At 43.2% G+C, this 19,374-nt stretch overlaps 1 protein-coding gene and 1 long non-coding RNA gene across 6 annotated transcripts in view; one reads left to right on the top strand and one right to left on the bottom strand.

The window, feature by feature from the left end:
• The window catches only part of LOC144986719 (NLR family CARD domain-containing protein 3-like), a 674,722-nt gene that overhangs the window by 515,219 nt on the left and 140,129 nt on the right, over nt 1–19,374 (bottom strand). The gene's annotated exons all lie outside the window — the stretch shown is intronic.
• LOC144988052 (uncharacterized) lies at nt 8,323–12,283 on the top strand. 2 transcript variants are annotated; one of them, XR_013651798.1, is made up of 2 exons: nt 8,323–8,845; nt 10,752–12,283. It is a non-coding gene; the product is annotated as an uncharacterized LOC144988052 (long non-coding RNA). The 2 variants fall into 2 exon arrangements; XR_013651797.1 differs by having other exon boundaries at nt 10,735–12,283.

The following is a 19,374-nucleotide window of genomic DNA, read 5'->3' as shown; positions in this document are numbered from 1 at the left end:
CTCTGAAGCTTCACCAACTGCTGATTTAGAAACAAAGTTCTGCCTCCAACCATGAAGGGACTTGAACCCTCAACCTTCTGATCCATGAGGACTTTCCACTTTCTTTGGCTCTCTGGCTCTGATGCTGCTGCAGAAAAACCAGCAGCTGCAGAAAAACTCTGCAGAGACTCATAGAGAGAGGATGGAGGCAGCAGATGAAGCTGCTGCAGACTGGGGGCGGAGCCTGGAGATGACTGCTGAAGGTCAGAGGGCGGAGCTTCATCAGGATGAAGGTGCTGCTTGGCTTCTGACTGGATGTCCGTCTGTCCTCAGTCTCTTCATGGCTGCTGCTTCTCTTCTGCTGATGTTTCTGCAGGACGAAGCTGCTGGAAAACGATGAGTCAATGTTCCAGTCTCACTCCACATAGACTCCTGTTCTTCATCAGATGTTGCCATGGAAACCAGCTGACTCCAGCAGCCTCAGAGGCTCCTATTTGACAGTATAAAGCAGGAGAGAAGTTTTGGGGAAAAGCATTTCTTCTTCATCCCTGAAACCTGAAGAAGATGAGGAGTTCTGAGCGTCTTTTCTGAGTCTTTCATGAGGATCTGTCAGCTCACTGACTTTACTGACTGAAACAGTCGGTTCAGTTTGCATTGAAACAGTGAATTTTCCTCCTGACTCTCCTGCTGATCTGGAGGTGAATTTCAGACGAATGACTCTCATGGTTCAGTAGAAACACGTTGGTTTGAACTCCAAACCTTCAGAGGAAACATTTGATCCAGTCAAAGCAGAAACCAGCCTGTGGCAGAAATCTCTGTCAGAATAAACGTCTTCAGGATGATGGAAAGCAGAGGATTCCTGCTGCTGAAACTCATGGAAAGCCGTTCTTCAGAACAGGACGTTTTCCAGTGGGAACATGACGTTCCATGTAGAACCCTTTGGGTGTCAAAGTCAATGAGGGTGAGAGGCTCAGAATAGATCCACTGCTCCTCCACATCCAGAGGATCCAGCATCTGGTTCAGACGTCTCTGGACACCTCAGTAGATTCCAGATTCAAAGGGTTTACGGTCATCTGCACAGTAAGAAACGGGTTTCCCTGCACAATGAAATTCTAACTTTGCTGTCTGCTCTGAATGCCAAAAAGTATGCAGGAACTGAAAAATCACACAGAACATCCACCCAAAAAGCACTAGATGTGCAAAAACTGATAATAAACAGTAGTGAACGATGAGGATGTGCAAGGTGCAGTTTGTTGTTACTCCTGTCACGGAGTCTGATGGCAGAGGAAAGAAAGAGTTCCTGAGGGGAGGAGAGTGAACAGACCTGGTTGGGGGTGGGTGGGGTCCTTGATGATGGAGGCAGCTCCACTGTGGATCCTGTGTTTGTAGATGCTCTGCAGCGAGGGAAGAGGAGTCCTGGTGATTTTGGACGCCGTCTTCACCACTCTCTGCAGGCGTTTGCGGTCCATGGCGGTAGAGCTGCCGTACCACACTGTGATGCAGCTGCTTCAACAGGATCAGAATCAACAGGAATCCAGTTGAATCCAGATGTTGGAAACACAGACGTCCTACAGCAGGGCTGCTCCTTCCTGCTCCTGGAGATCTACCACCTGCCTGTTCTCCAGCTCTCCCTGCACTCCTTCCTGCTGATCACCTGGACCAGGTGTGTTCATCCAGTCACAATCTGGAGACATCTGATGGAGCCAATCAGCAGCTAGCAGGGCTTGGAGATCTGGAAAACAGGCAGGTTGGTAGATCTCTAGGACCAGGGTTGAGCAGCCCTGTCTTCCAGCTTTCCTTCCCAGAATGCAACAGTTTGAATGAGAATGAATGTCTTCCTGCTGTTGCTGTGAGGATTCTGCAGGTCCGTTCTTCAGTGGTTCTGGTGGTGTTCTGTCTGTCAGTCACTCCAGGTTCCTGTCAATCATCCACATGTCTTCATGTCTGTTGTCTTCAGTCAGTAGAAGTCTCTGTTTTCAGCTCTACATTGTCAGATCATCAGTTTTTGGTTTCTCCATGGATTTTCTCCTGTTTCTGTTTATTGATCAAATCTTGACGTTTCTGCCTCTGAGTCCAGTTTCTGCATTTTGGCTCCTCCCCTTCCTGGCGGCTGGATCCAGTGTGACTCCGGTTCTATGTTGGATTCTCTTCTGCATCTAAACCTCTAAACACAGGAAGTTGTTGTGACTGGAAGGATTTGGATCCAGAAAGATGGAGAACCTGAAGGATCCAGAGTGGAAAGAAGGCTAAACCAATCAGAAAACATTCTGTTCAACAGAAACATTTAGTGTCAGACCCGGAATGAGGAAGCTGTGACCTCACCACAAATACTCTTCCTTTATTTTGAAAATCCCCTGCTGTTTGATTTTGTACTTAGTAGCAGCTTCCTGTCCCTGCAGGATCTGCTCTGTGTTGAATTCAGACGTCTGGCTAAAGTCCAAAGTGACTCCTGGACTCATTTAGAGCGTTTTTCTGAAACCTGAACGTCTGGAGGCTCTGAGTCCGAGCGGAGCTGCAAAGACACGAGCTGCAACTCAGAAGAAAATGGTTTGATACCAAACTGGGGGGTTGGAGACACTTTTGGATTCATCTGGAAAGCTGCTTCACACCCAACGGGATTCACGCGGTGGGCGTGGCCACTTTCAATGTTAAGTCAATGGTACAGACGCCATCTGAGGTCCTGCGCCATTTGAGCGGTGGGCGTGGAGGCAGAAAGGGCAGGTGTTCAAACCCCCCTAGGGTCCTGTGTGTGCACGTCTGAACCTGTTATTTCTGTTGGTTCTGATCCAGAAAGGTTTTTAATTACCATTTATTTGTCATTAGTGTTCAGAGTTCATATAGTTTTGCATTTTTCAAGAGGTTTTCTGAACTTTTTGAGCTTTTCCAGTCTGGTTCTACTGGTTTTATTGGAGTTTCTACTGTTTTTATTGTTACTCCACGTGACCCAAAGGTCTCTGCTCGTCCCTGCTGTGCAGCTCTGTCCTTCCCCTCTGTCATGTGTTCATCCGTCCACATGAGGGCGCCGTCTAGGTCATGCCTGGTGAGCTGGAAGCCAAGAAAAGGAGGGAAAAATGGAGAAAATGAAAGACCTGAGGAAAGCTGCAGTTCAGCCTTCAGGGAGAAAAGTTTAGACCAATAATTACAGAAATAAAAGATAAAAAATGTTTTTTATAAATATGAAAGTCACCAAAGTGTTTAACAAACTTTTTTATAAAGTGAAAAGGTCAAATGTTTGTGTGTTGGAAGTCCCAACCTGACAGATGAGCAGAATAATAAGGCAGGCAAAGCTGTAACACTGCCCCCTGGTGGACAGGAACTCAGCAGTGCAGCTTCAGGATGGAGTGGCTTCCAACAGATCAGATCAACGTTCTGCTCTCTGCTAAAGAGGCAGAACGTCTCCTTCTAAGAAGAATCCAGAGTTCCTGATCACAAACATCAACTGAAGCCCAAATCAGAGCTGATCAGACTGCATGGAGCCCAAGCTCCAGAAAAGAGGAGAAAAGAAGAAGTCGTCCACATGAAGCTTCACCTTAGAGGAAAAGAGGAGCTGCTGAACTAAAGTACTCGAGTACTGAGGAAGACTTTCAAGCTCTGATTGATTCTGTAGAACATTTGGAACTAGAATGTAGAAAGTGCTTCAGTTCCATCAGCTGTCAGTCTGCAGCAGCTTCATCTGCTGCCTCCATCCTCTCTCTGTGAGTCTCTGCAGAGTTTTTCTGCAGCTGCTGGTTTTTCTGCAGCAGCAGCAGCATCAGAGCCAGAGAGCCAAAGAAAGTGGAAAGTCTGAGAAGGAAGCAGCTCTGAAGCTCTGCAGCTGACGGTGCAGCTTCAGGACTCATGAGGAGGAGCACATGCACGGCTCTGATGCTGCTGAACGTCTGACTGAGATGATCCACATTCAGAAGAGAGTTTCAGAGTGAAAGACGTGTGGAAGAAGAGAATCCTGAAGGTTTCTGTGCAGACATGAACTCAGTCAGAGAGCGTCTGAATGTTGGAGGATCCAGAAGAAACCAGGAGCTCCTGAAGGTGGTTCTGTTGGAGCAGAGAGCAGAACTCTGATCCCAGTTTCAGGAACAATGCAGGCTCATGTTCTGGACTGAAGAGTTCTCCTGAAATGTTCTGTTCAGACTTCTTCAGGATCACATCTGTGTGTGAATGTGGAGGTTTGTCTGAACCAAGCTGCAGCTCACTTTGAAGCTTCTTCAGGCTCACACAGCAACAATGACAAAGACTGAAGCTGCTGTGCTGCCCTCTAGTGGCAAACATGGCATCTGCAGCACACATTTCTGCATTTCTCAACATTTTTGAAGCTCATCCAGAGAATGCCAAAAGTGTGCAAAGCAGTAATCAAAGCAAAAGGTGGCTACTATGAAGAACCTACAATATGACATATTCTCAGTTGTTTCACACTTTTTTGTTATGTATAGAATTCCACATCTGTTCATTCATAGTTTTGATGCCTTCAGTGTGAATCTACAATTTTCATAGTCATGAAAATAAAGAAAACTCTTTGAATGAGAAGGTGTTTCCAAACTTTTAGTCTGTGCTGTAAATAAAAATATTATGTGTTTTTTTTTGTCTTAACCTGAAAAAATCTGTGAATTTATTTAAATATTTCCCAGTTTTTTATTGAAAAAATCTTTGAAGAAGACACAGAAACTAGAAACAGCATTAAAATCTTTGCAGATTGTTGATGAAAAATGTTTGCATTCCAAATCAAATCAAATCAAACTTTATTTATAAAATAGCGCTTATCATGCATTTCGTGCAGCTCGAAGCGCTTTAACATTAAAAACAAAAAACACACAACATTACAGTAAAAACCCAATCCACCCTACACCCTTCCCACTCCCCTCCATTAAAACACATGACCCACGACAATGAATATTGACTACCAATGCAAGTTAAAATAAATAAATAAATAAATAAATAAATAAATAAATAAATAAATAAATAAATAAATAAATAAATAAATAAAAAAGCAAGCAAGCAAACAAGCAAACAAACAAACAAACAAACAAGGCTTGGCTCTGCTGTGAGGAAACGGCATTTGGGAATACTTTCATACCAGGAGCCAGCCCGGCCACTGGAGCATCGCCACAGCGCCAACCTAGACCGGGACAACACCGGGGTCCACTTCACAGCCGTGAGACTGCAAAATTAAACCCCAGCCGCCCCAGCAAGGGCAAGAACTGCAGCAACAGCCACCGGGCAAGCCGGCAACCCTGGCAGAAAAGACTCCCACAAGAAACACTGGGGCTAAAATCACAATAAGATACTAAAATTATAAGATTTATTAAAAAAATAAAATAAAATAAAATAAAATAAAATAAAATAAAATAAAATAAAATAAAATAAATAAATAAAAAACTGAGAATAAGATGCATAAAATGAAATGAAATATAGTATAGAATATAGCCTATAATAAAACTAATAGAATAAATTAGCAGTTAAAATCAACTAAAAGCTAAATTAAAAAGGTGGGTCTTGAGCCTCTTCTTAAAAACCTCTACAGTCTCTGCGGCCCTGAGGTTCTCCGGCAGGCTGTTCCACAGGCGAGGACCGTAATGGCAGAACGAAGCCTCACCATAAGTTTTGGTCCTCACTTTAGGAACAACTAAGAGGCCAGCACTGGAGGACCCCAGGGTCCGCGAGGGCTCATATTTTAAAAGAATATCATTCAAATAAGAAGGCCCAAGACCATAAAAACATTTATAAACCATTAAAAGAATTTTAAAATCAATCCTGAAACGCACAGGGAGCCAATGCAGCGATTTTAAAATCGGTGTAATGTGTTCCCGCCCTCTGGTCCTCGTCAGAACTCGTGCCGCTGAGTTCTAAGTTGTAGATTTGAAATAGACTTTTTGGGTAAACCAGAGAGCAGGGCATTACAATAATCTAAACGCATAAAAATAAAAGCATGCATTAGGACCTCTGTGCTGGCAAGAGAGAGGAACGGGCGGACTCTGGCAATGTTTTTGAGATGATAAAATCCTGTCTTAACGACATTTTTAATGTGTGGGATAAAATTTAGCTCAGAGTCAAAAAGTACACCCAGGTTTCTCACACATTGAGAAGGTTTAAAATTATGAAGATGTGGTAAAATCATCTCTCTGTTGTCTTCAGAACCGATGATTAAAACTTCAGTTTTGTCCTGGTTGAGCTGCAAGAAGTTTTCTGCCATCCATGACTTAATATCTAAAATACAATTTAAAAGAGTGTTAATAGGTTCAAGGTCATCAGGAGAAACGGCGATGTAAAGTTGTGTATCATCAGCATAGCTGTGAAAGTCAACGCCATGTCTCCTGATGACATCCCCAAGAGGCAACATATACAAATTAAAAAGTATTGGCCCTAAAATCGACCCTTGGGGAACCCCACAACTTATTTCGTGGATTCTTGAAGAGCACGTATCCATACTTACATAAAAGTGTCGATCTGTAAGGTAAGAGTAAAACCACTTAAGAACATTTCCAGAGAGGCCCACTAGACTCCTAAGTCTGTTTAATAGAATCTGGTGATCTACTGTATCAAAAGCGGCACTAAGATCCAGCAGCACCAGAACAGAAAGTTTCTGTGAGTCATAGTTTAATCTAAGATCATTAATGATCTTTAAAAGAGCCGTTTCTGTACTATGGTTTGTCCTAAAACCAGACTGATATTTTTCTAAAATATTTTGGGCATTTAAAATCTCATGCAGTTGAGTAGCGACACTTTTTTCTATTATTTTACTTAAAAATGGTAAGTTGGATACGGGTCTATAGTTATCCAGATTTTTTGGATCTAATTGACTCTTCTTCAGAAGGGGCCTCACCACCGCCGTCTTACAGGCAGAGGGGAAGACCCCCGTCTGAAGAGAGCAGTTTACTATATTTAAAAGCTCTGACTCAAAGAATCCATAAAATGTTTTAAAAAGTGAAGTGGGAATGGGATCTAAAAGGCAGGTTGTAATGTTTACTTGGGAAAGAACTCGACCAAGCATCTCCACATCAACCAGGACAAAACTCCCCAGTGTTTCTTCTGGCAAAAACAATGCTGGAGGTCTGTTAAGATCAATGTACTGCATGGATGAAATGTTTGATCTTATAGCATTGATTTGACCCATGAAGTGGTCTGCAAAGTCCTCACATGCAGCATTAGATGATGACATGGAGGACTTGTTGAAGTCAGAAGATAAGCTATTTTCTTGTAAAGAATGTGAGAAAAGATTTAGTCACAGATCTAGTCTCAATAGACACATGAGAACTCACACAGGAGAAAAGCCTTTTTCTTGTAAAGATTGTAAAAAAAGTCGTTTATTTAGTCTCAACAAACACATGAGAACTTGTAAGACTCTTTCTTGACAATGTAAGGATCTATTGTAAACTCTAAATTCGAAGCTTTTCTGATAAGAGGTCTACCTCTCAACCTCTGTACCACAGCAGAATACTTCAATTTACAGAAGGGAAAAAGGTCTGTATCTCAAAAAAATGTAATATGTTAAAATAATTTTTAATGCTCAAAACTTCTGGGGGGAAACCCCAATGTTCTAATGAACTCCATAGCAACCTGAGCTTTCATTTCATGTACACAGAGCCACAGGCTGATGGCCTCTATACCATATTGATGGAGTAACTTCATTAGAGGGAGGCACAAGTGAATATTGAATATGTTGAAATGAATTTTTCTAAAAAATAAAATTTTGGTACTTTTGATATATGATTTGCTACAGGAGGTCCTTTGTCCCAACAGCAGTTAGACTATAGAATGACACAGTTTAGGACTGATGAAACTGCTGCTGTGTTTACTTATTTAGTTATGACGTGTACTTTTACTTCCACTTTTATTACTATTTTAATTGTTTACTGACTATTTGTTTTTCTAACTGCTATATTTCTTGTTTGGCTGCAGTAACAACTGAATTTCCCTCCAGGGGATCAATAAAGTCTTGTCTTGTGTTATCCTGACTTTCTTGGACAGCTTTTTTAGGTTTTCATCTTCTCTAAGCCACAATTATCAAAAGCAAAAAAGTAAATGATCAATACATTTCAATCTGTGTAATGATACTAGACAATGAGTTTCTTTTTTCACAAAATGAATTATTTTAGATAGTAGAAATGAGTTGTTTTGAATTATTAGAGCTAAAGTCTAGTAGAGATATGTGAAGAATAGTTAGAAACTGCCTTTAACTTTTATTACACTAATGGTTTAAACTTAATTCACTGAGCATGTATTGTCATCTCAAAATTATATTACATTTGAAGAAAGCACTATATTGTTCTAACAGTTTCTTCTCATACTCCCTCTTTTCTGTGCATGTGTGATCTGCTGAGCAGGGCTCAGACTTATCTTCACTTTAGCCTTGAAGCTTCTCTCCAGCAGTAACCTGTGGGCGTGATTTTCACACGAGGCCCATTGGACGATCTTCTGAATATGCAAATGCAGGGTTTTTATACCAACCCCATCCCTGAGCTCGTTGGTTCAGACTTTGAATGCACCATGTTCATCTGTCTGTCCCCTTCGTGTTTGGACGAAGTAAAACCTCCACAAAAGCTAAGTATCTGTCTCTGAGTCGTTATTCATTTATTTCTGTGTGCTGGAAACTGAAAAGGGATCGAACCAACCTAATACTATATTTAATACAGTCCTTTCTAGAAAATCCATTTTCCTCATATTTGGTCCTTCTGAGCCGGCCGGCGCACGCCTTGGACATCGCTGGAGCCCCTGGGGGGGGGGGGGGGTTGCCCGAAAACCATGCATGGTCTGAGATCACAGTCTCGGCATTGACACATCCGCCTTCAGGATCGGCGGCCCTCGCCCTTTGGATCCGGCGGTGCCCCCGACGTCGTGTTGGACCCTCATCAAATAACGGGGTTATTTGATCGAAGTGAGTATGCAACACAGAAAGTCTGTCCTCTCTTTATTTGCTAGGGTTTTATGTTGACTGTGTCTGTGTCTTGTGTGTGGGTGCATCATCTCTTGGGGAAGAACAGAGAGAGAGCTGGGTGCAGTCACAGTGCTGCGCGTGCACGCTGACCACAGGAGCGCCTGCAGTCAGCCTGCTGCGGGTGCATGTCTCCTCCTTCACGGGAGATGACAGGGAGAAGTGTGTAGCTTAAGAGAAAAACCCGTCGGTGGCTGTGTGCCCGACGTAGGGACATATTCGGTTGAAACGTGCTGTCGGCTGTGTGGACGGCTTAGGGACAGATTCGGTTAAGGCGCGTCGTGCACGGCATTTGGGAATAAACGGAGCTCCGGGGAATTCATGTGTGTGTAACGTTTTTTATGTCTCTGTCTGTGTCTGACTGTGCTTTCTGCGACGGCTTCTGTGATGTATGCTCGCTTTGATTAATGCCTCATGATTGCTTTGATTAATGCCTCGTTCTAAAACAAAATAGTGACTCAGTTGACAAATAATTAGGTTTCTTTTCTGATTCTCCAAGCTTTTTCTGCTGATTAGATTCAGCGCTGGAGAATCCATAAAAAGGGTTACTTGGGTGGGAGCTCTGGTTTCTGATTGAAACTGAGAACGTTGTAGCTGATCGTCGATCAAAAACCTCAAAAAGATGGGTGGGGCTCATTCACAAAATCTAACAAAGACAGTAAGACGGCACATTGCTCAGGTCCAGAAAGCTTTTCATAAAGTTTGGAAGTATGTGGAAAGTCAGGATCAGACATTAATCAAGTATTTGGATCAATGGGTTAAAGATTATGGATTTCATAGAACGTTAAGCAGCCTCAGAGTGCAGGACAGAGTAGAAGGAGGGGGAGTAGCTTCACAGATCAGAGTGCGCGTGCCCGAGCCTGCAGACAGGCTGATGAGAACTCTCAGAAAGGAGGGGTGATTTCTCCCTTGTAAGCAGATATAACGGCTTTCTATGCTCTCAGAATAATGATAGGACGTGTTTTAGTGTGTATTTTAGTGTTTAGGACATGGACAAGGGTAGATGTTCAGAAAAAGCTATAAAAAGTATCATTTCTTACAAAGCAGACGTGGATCAGTTTGTGCATGACACACCTCCCTCTTGAATAAACATGATCAGACTCAGATGGCTGGTGCAGCCTTTCCCTTTTTTAGTTCACTCTCCCTGCTCATAAAAAGTTTGATTGCAGCCTTCTGATCCCACTTCTCAGGTCCCTGCATTTCTGCTTGTAAATCAGGATTGACCCCTTAAAAGCATTCCTGAGGATCTCTGGTTCACTAACTCGCCTTGCATTTTTTTTAATGGACATGTCTGCTAATCTTTCTAAGTTTCAACTCTCAGGGCAATAAGTGCGGTAAGACTAAACTCCAGCTGGCCCAAGCACAGGTTAAATTTTTTGGGACATTTAGTTTCTGTTTCTAGAAAAATTATTTCTCTCCTTGGACCTCACCACCTTATCTGATCAGCCCCCCACCTTCACTCACTGGCTGTAAGCTGCAGCTGCTACGCGACTGATAGTTGAAACAATGTCACCTGTGATTCTCTTGTGCGAATTCTCCAGAATCGCATGCAGTGTGCTCCACTCCCTTCCGTTCAGACTTTCCCATTAGTCAAATTGTTATCAGCCTGCTCATGGTGCTGTTAGAATGAGACACAGTTCTTGTCTGTTTCACATTCAATGTGTTTTTTCACTATTTTTATTTTTTTTTTAAAAATTTTTATTTTATTTTTATTTATTTATTTTTCCTGATTTTTTCTACTCTCATGCCTGGCTCTACTGACACCATTGATGATTTACATGATTGTTTGAAGAAAGCTGTGAGAACAAAGGAAACATTGAGTCTGCCTCCAGCTCTCTCCTCCCCACAGACTCTGAATCCTGACCAGAAGGCCTCTGTCGGTGACCTGCTTTACCTGAAGGCCATTTAACGGACTGATTGGTCACACCTGAGGTGGACGGGACCCTTCAAGGTTCTCCTCACCATGCCAACTGCAGTACACATTGCTGACTGACCCTCCTGGATTCACGTAAGCCACTGTAAATTGCTGAGAGCCTATGAGACTGACATTTTGAGACACATCCCTGGTTGAAGTCCAACTACGAAGTGTGACACTACTCCTGACGAGGGGCGCTCCCTGGTGTGTTTCCTCTAGCGCTGCTCTCTTCCAGCTACAGTGAGCTTCAAACCACCTAACATGGGTCCAGCTGTTCCTCATGGTTTCATCTTGTACTTTTATTCCCTCTTCCTCTGGAAATCTCACTCACATCATCAGTGAGGTCAAGGCCCTTAAATCACAAATTTCTTCTCAGATGACTGACACCTACTGGTCTGGGTCCCCACTTTATTGGTTTACTTCTGGTGGAGTGTACTGATAAAACTAGCCACTCCGGTCCTCTGTGTGTTGTTTTTCTTTTTTCTTTTCGTCACCTGTTTGATTCCATGTGTCACATGAATGATCACTGTCAGGCCGACTCTATCAGTACTATGCCAACAATTAACCTAATTCGCATCTGCTCGTGGTTGAAACTGGTCTTTACAGATTTATTTTATCGTTTTTCTTTTGTTTGATTTGATTTTTTTTATTTTCTTCATTTTTTAATTTGTTTCTTGTTCTATGTAAATTTAATTAATGATTTTGTGCCGAGGTCTGGACTGGTGATGCATGCGTATCCTTAGTGATGGCTGCTGAGGGGCGCAGAGCCGTTGATGAGTTTTGCCCTCCCTGACTGCTCAATGAATGTTTCACACAGATGGTATAAGTTTAGCCCTGGAGGTTTTCGCATCAACACTCATGTATCACCTACCACCTCTGATATGCTCATTTATTCACGTTGATTTTATATTTTCTTTTGAATTTACCTGTACCTCTACACTTGTTTTCGATGCAGAGCCAATATGCTGCCTATACTGAAAATCTTTGTGAAATGGTATTTGGTTGATGATGACAGGAGTTCTGCTGACTTTACATATATAATTTTGATATGACAAACAGGGGGGTATGTGAAGAATAGTTAGAAACTGCCTTTAACTTTTATTACACTAATGGTTTAAACTTAATTCACTAAGCATGTATTGTCATCTCAAAATTATATTACATTTGAAGACAGCACAGCCAAACTATTGTTCTAACAGTTTATTCTCATCCTCCCTTTTTCTCTGCATGTGTGATCTGCTGAGCAGGCCTCAGACTTATCTTCACTTTAGCCTTGGAGCTCCTCTTCAGCAGCAACCTGTGGGCGTGATTTTCACACGAGGCCCATCGGACGATCTTCTGAATATGCAAATGTAGGGTTTTTATACCAAGCCCATCCCTGAGCTCGTTGGTTCGGACTTTGAATGCACCATGTTCATGTCTGTCCCCTTCGTGTTTGGACGAAGTAAAACCTCCACAAAAGCTAAGTATCTGTCTCTGAGTCGTTATTCATTTATTTCTGTGTGCTGGAAACTGAAAAGGGATCGAACCAACCTAATACTATATTTAATACAGTCCTTTCTAAAAAAATCCAGTTTCCTCACATGATATGTAAGGGTTAATGGCCGACGAAGTGTGCGGTTATTAGTTTTTAACGCACGCCGTGGAAGCCTGAGCTGTCCGACGGGAAGCGGAGGTTGCTTACGCGAAGTGCGTTAAAATGTAAAAAGTAATAACCGCACACTTCGAAGGCCAATAACCCGCTTATACCATGGTCACTTACAAAAGCAATACATATTAACCAGGTTTTAGACCTTAATTCTTGTTTTTTTTTCCGATTTGGATCGCTTTTCTCACTAAAAGCGGACTACATGTTACGTGACAAATAGTCCGCGTCGCGCCGCACCACCGCTGCAGTCAAGATTCTGCGATATATATATATACATATATATATATATATATATATATATGCTGATCGTCCCGATGGGTTGAATAAAGTATCAGTTTAGAGAGAAAGCTCACCTCTTACCGCTTGTTTCTGTCCAAATGATGAAGCAAAAGGTTGTTTTCAAGAAGCCGGCGCAGTGATCCAAAACATTTATGCTAGGTGACCGGAACTTCTTTTTTCACCGTGCAGTTATCAGGTTTTAACTCATACCAAGCAGCCAATCAGAATATGGTATTCACCCGGACCATGGTATAAGTATCGTTAAGATTTGATCTATTAACTCTTCTTAATCTGCTGCTTTTCACTCTGGTACCTTATTGGTTTTCTTATTGATATTTTCTGGTGTAAGTTTACCCTAAAATAAAATGATCAACAAATACCAATGTGTAACAAATCAGATAAACAGTGCAGTTAATAACCAAAATGCAGAGAATATCAAATGGCCTCTTCACCGCCGAGAAATAAAACAATGTTGTATTTTAATTATTTTCACATTGTATGTTGGATAATGTATTATAACCTCCATAATTTTCTAGACATTCTCACCCCACTCAAAACAAGGTCTTTTTCATTAAACGTTTCTGCACCCTAGTTTACTCAAATCGTCAGATAACTCAAAGCTAAAGGTTGTCAACTATAACGACTCTACAAGAAAACTGGGCTCAATATTCACAAGGACATGTATTATAACCATATCATCCAATACAAAGACTCTATCTCCAAGACCAAAACAAAATATCTGTCCGGTTTGATAAATTCCGCTAAAGGCAACTCAAAGGCCCTATTTTCCATCCTTTCATGTACAACAACCTGCTAGAATTCACTTCCTCCTCATTTGTACTCCTATGATTTCTGTAACACCGAGGGCTGGCAACCTGTTGGTTTTCTACAAACCCTGCCTCATCTGCTGTTGAGCAGTTACTGTTACTTGGATCAGGTGTGTTTAGCTAATAAGGAGATTCAACGGCAGGTTGATTGGAAAACATAGGACACCGGCCCTTGATTCCTGGAATTGGACACCCCTGCCCTAACATCTTACTTCTCTTCAAAAATCCATGATATTCACCAACAACTTCAATCCAATTCAAGTCAAAATGAAACTGCACCAGCTCTTCTATTCTCATCATTTTATCTACCTTCAGTTGAGCAAATCACTAAACTCATTAAAAAATCCACAACCTTCTCATGCTAACTTGACCCAATTCCCACTGCTCTGGCCAAGGCTCCGTCTTTATCCCCCTCATTACTTGTATCATTCACGCCTCCCTTAAGACTGGAACTGTTCGTTACTGTTCTCAAAACAGCAGCAGTCACCCCCATACTGAAAATAACAGGTTCTGATCCCACAAATCTCAATGACTTCCGCCTAATCTCTAATGTTCCATTCATTACAAAAATCCTTGAAAAAACTGTTGCCTCACAACTCCACACCCACTTCTCTTCCAGTAATTTATATGAACAACTCCAGTCTGGCTCCCATCAATTCCACAGTACAGAAACAGCCCTCCTTAAAATTAACAGCAACCTTCGATCCGCTGCTGACTCTGGTTTAGATTCCATCCTTCTACTCAATCAGACTGCGGCCTTTGAGACAATCTCTCACCCCATCTTTCTGAAAAGTCTTTCAACCATGGGCATCACTGACTTTCCCCTCAGCGGGTTCCAGTCCTATCTTTCAGGCCGCACGCAATTCATCCAATTAAAGTAATTCACCTCTCCCACAGTTCCAATTACCACAGGTATGCCCCAAGACTCTGTCCTAGGGCCCCTGCTATTCATCATTTACCTTCTCCCTCCCTTAGTTGTATCTTTCATAAACACAATCCGCTTTCACTGCTATGCATTCATCGGGGGACTGACGAATTTCCTGTGACGTAATTTCCGGGTGAGCGTACTCCAGTGCTGATCATGTTTGACTGCTGTCCTCTTGTTTGGCCTTAGCCTGACTACTATTGCTTACTTTAAGTGTTATCTGGATTAATATTCACATCTAGCACCTTTTAATAGTGAATACACTACTGTTAAACCGCTTGCTGTTCACTTTTCTCAGTTTGCTAAATAAACCACTTCTCTTTAGCTAAACACCGCTAGCCTTAGCTTAGAGCCAAGCATGGCCACCACTTCTTCCACCTTTCCCCCTATCTCCTGCTCCATGTGCCATATGTTTAGTGAGGATCCTGCCTCTTTTAGTGAAGTTACCGGTAGGTGTGTTAAGTGTAGTCTTGTGTTATACTTGGAGGCCTGGCTGGAGTAGTTAGAAGCGCGGCTTCACACAGTGGAAGCTAAGCCAGCAAGCAGCAACAGAGAGGACATGTTAGAGCTTCATCAGAAAACAGCTTTCTGGAGGAGTTGGAAGACGTCAACAGTCACAGTGATGGTGAGGAGGAGGAGCTAAGACTTTCAAAGTCAGAGCTAAAGATGGAGGAGCAGCAGGAGGAGGTTCTTCACTGAAGGAGAGCACAAGTCCAGCTTGTCAGTGCTTTGCTGATTGGCTAGTTGGATGTGTTCTTTGATGAGCTTTTCAATCTGACGTCTGCTTGGAGGAATGTTTTCATCCTTTTGGATGATTCCACTATTTGAAGGCTTGAACATGTTGACGTGACAAACTCCACATTTCTTCTCTTTGTCATGAGTCGGGGTCCTAATTTTCATCTCATATGGAACAGAAAACTGTGCCTGTATGCTGGAACCAGGCAAAGGCAACAACAGCAACACTTCCTCACCTGCACACAACCACAAGAACCTGGAAGGAGAACGGCAGCAGTGAACGGCAGCAAGAACAGTCCTCCCTTTTGGGGGAGATCTCCTCACTCACAGAGACCCTCAAGAAGGAGGAGGAGAAAATGATGCTTTCAAAGAACTTGATGGACACATTCAATCAGATCGAAGACGAGATTGCAAACCTGCAGAAACCAAAGCCCAAGAAGAGATTCCTTCAGTTTTTCCAAAGATTTGAAAGACAGAATTGATCCAAACTGGATTGATTTTGGTTCTTTGAGTTTTTCTACATTTGACACAAACCAAAGTGGGAGGACTCATCTTTATGAAGTCCATCAGAATCAGAATCCATCAGAATTTTTGATGGGTTTATAACAGGGGTGTCAAACTCATTTTGGTTCGGGGGCCACATTCAACCGGTCTGATCTCAAGTGGGCCGGACCAGTAGCGTAAAGGCAAAATAACAGCTTTATTCTTTTTTTTTACCCAATTGGAAAACATGCCTCAACCAACATAGTAGTCTAATCATTTCTTAATACACATTCATTCACAGAGGCCATTGGATCTTAAATAAAATTAATTTCACCTTAAAAATATTGGTTTATTCAATTTTATACAGCCTGAAAATTTTAAATCTGACACTGAAGCAATCCTGATAATAAATTCAAGAGGGGCTACAGGAAAAAATGAAACATCTTCCTAAAATGTAAACGTGCAAATGATGACAAAATTACACTAAATTAAACTGCAAACATAAGAGGTTGGAGTTAACCTCCTTTCTCTCCTGAAACTTCTCAAGACCGCCAATATTAGGATTCAAATCCTGTGCAGAAACACATTTACTGTCATTCAAGTGTGCAAAACACAATGAAATGTCCATTTTTATTATTATCATTCATTATTATAAGAATCTTTTCCTCGTTTACTGCCTGGATTTTGTGGTAACACCTGCCTTCTTCCTGACCTTTGATGGCGCCATCAGTGACCAAAATTACTTCATGTGACGAGTTCACTCCAACATCATCCAGTGCAGTAACTACAGAGATAACTATGTCATCAGTTGTTCTTGTGTCCATCAATTCAAGAAACTCCACTCTTATGGTCTCTTCATCACCTCTAATAAATATGCACAGCTGTACATATCTGTGATGTTGGTGCTTTCATCAATAGTGACTGAAAATACAATAGAAGACTGGATTCCTTCATATGGCTGCCCATGTTTCCTCAGAGATGTTGGATCTGGTGTCGTAATTCTTGACAGACTCATGTTTAAGGTTGACTGCTTTTTCTTCTGCAGCCTTCAGCATTTTTCAATAAGTTCACCATCAGAAAATGGTTTGGATGTTTGCTCCAACTTGTTTTTTTTTTTTTTTTTTTTTTTTTTTTTTTTTAACTTGTCCTGTCCAACAGCTAGGCAGACAGATGAGAGCTGAGGGCCTCTTGGGTTGGACATATTTTACTTTAACAAGAGGGGTTATTAATCTTCAGACAAACCAAAGGTATGTCTGAATAAACCCCTTTTGTAATTGAGGCCAAACTTTATTAATTTCAAACATGTCTGAAAATCTTTGGTGTTGGACCGGACGGAAAAGGAAAGAGGGGAAGAAGAAAGAGGGACGTTAGAGAGAGGGGGGGTAGGGGGTGATAATAGGAGGGGAAGGGGGATAAGACCATGAAGCAGCATAAAGCAACAAGTTTACTGGTTGTTAATCATTATGGTAAGGTTCAAATGTAAAAAAAAAACAAACAAAAAAAAAAAGGGCGGAGCCTGTCCACACACACACTCAAATGTTATAAACACACCTGTTAGTTGCAAAAATGTCCACCTGTCGACATGTACACAAAACAGATAGTGTTCACACGCATACTTATGCCTTAAAACCAACTAGTGTGAAATATTTCAGTCATTCAGTCTGTTGAGCTGACACCTGTGCTCAGGTGAGTGTTTATGTTCTTCTAAAATGGATGGTGGAACGTGAAAAGAAGGAGGGAGAGTGCCCAGCCATCCCCACCCCAAGACCCCCACCGCACCAGCAGCGGCAGCCGGATTCCCCCCAACACCACACGGGAACCGGCAGGGAACAACCGCCGCCCGGGCGACCAAGCCCGCCACCCAGGCCAGGGCCAGCAGGGCCGCCGCAAGGCCCCCAGAGCCAGAGAGCAGGGAGGCACGGAGGGAAAGAGGGCGCCGCCCCAGCCCAACCAGGAGAGCAGCCCCCCCGCCGCGCCGGGAGAACCCAACGCAGGGCCCCACCGGAGAAGGACGCCCACAGCCCCAGACGAGCACCCCACCACCACCCAGGAGTTCCGGGCATCCCCCCGCCCCAACCCCAGGTACGGGCCAGGACCCCCCAAGGGAGACCCACTCCGCACTCCAGGCAGCCATCCGCCCGGCCAACGGTTGGTCCAGGGAGGAGCGAGGCAGGGGCCCGCCGCCCCCGCCCAGGAGGGGGGAACCCCGGGGAAAAAAGAGGGCCCACAAGGGGTGTTGTAAATATGGCCCGACCAGGCTCGGCCACAGTTGGAAATTTGGCGGGGCCCAGCACTCAGGAGCAAGGACCAGAACCCACCCCCCAGGGACACGAACACCCCCGGCTCAGATGTAATGTGAACCCCCCCACCGCGCGGAGAGAGCACCGCCGGGCCCAGGAAGCCAGCACCCCGGGGACACAGCCGCCGTTGCAAAGGGGCCCGTACCCCCCACCAGGGAAGAGGCAGGGGACAGATGGTCCTAGGTCCCACCTTCCTTGCAAAATGTGTGTGCGTGTATGTGTGTTTGAGAGAGTGTGTGTGTGCATGTGTGTGTGTTTATGTTGGGATGTATATATTGAGGGGGGAGGGGTGTGTGTACTAAGGGGGGTGCGGTTAAAATTGGCGGGTAGGGCTCCAACTTGTTTGCAATAAGATAGCTAGGTGTCACTGCTCCATCACTGACGTCACGGCTGCAGTAAATCCAGATGGTTATTTATCGGTCCAGCTAATAGTTGCTGAATCTTTTTTTTCTTAACTGCAAATGGTGAAACTTTTCTTTGTGGAGAGTCTCATAGTGGTGCTGAATGTTATATTTTTGGAGAACCTGTTGATCACATACCAAGCATGCAGGTTTGCATTCAGCTCAGTGAACAAATAAAATGCTTTCCATTTTCCTGGAAAGCTCAGGACTTCACTTCAACCTTTTTTTCCTTTTGACAACATTTTGGTCATCAGGGTGTCACTACTGATCATCCTTCAGTGGTGAAGATCACAGGGAACCAAACTACTGCCTACCCAAACACAGAGCTGTTAGGTTTCGTTTTTGGCACATGCAGAGTTATGTTGTTTCAACAGTTAAGCTTTTCCCTTGCTCCCCCAGGTTGCGCATTTAGGTTATTTCTTTAAAAAATCATAACTCGCCAGCAGGAATGGACTAGAAACGTGCTTTCTTTTTTAAACATCCTTATGATTTTTACTCTGCATGTGTGGGTCGGACTAAACCGCCTGGCGGGCCGGACACGGCCCGCGGGCCGTATGTTTGAAACCCCTGGTTTATAATCTTTATACGCCGTCATTAAAATCTCAGACTCCATCTCAATGAGACGGAGCGCTCTCTTTCATTTTCCGGAAATCTGCGATCCATTGAGAATGTCTTTATGTACATGACGTGCACGTGCATTAACCCAAGGTTACCAAGTCCGGCGTAATTTACGCTAACTCATATCCGGTCTTTTGGAGCCGACATACCCAGAGTAAGCATGTTCAGGTGGATTTCAGCCAGAGTTCAGGGTAAAAGTCAGGCTAGTTTAAACATGCTTCCTGGAATACCCACTTGGTTATTTTAGTGGAGTTTTAACCACCAAATATGGTGTTTTTTTTAATTAAAAGAGTTCTGGATCTTCCCTCAACGTGGGAGTCTGGTCCTGCATTTGGGTCATC

The sequence above is a fragment of the Oryzias latipes genome, chromosome 2 (genome assembly GCF_053564925.1).
Source record: "Oryzias latipes strain Hd-rR chromosome 2, Olatipes_Hd-rR_3.1".
Taxonomy (NCBI): domain Eukaryota; kingdom Metazoa; phylum Chordata; class Actinopteri; order Beloniformes; family Adrianichthyidae; genus Oryzias; species Oryzias latipes.
This window is presented reverse-complemented; position numbering and strand designations above follow the sequence as displayed.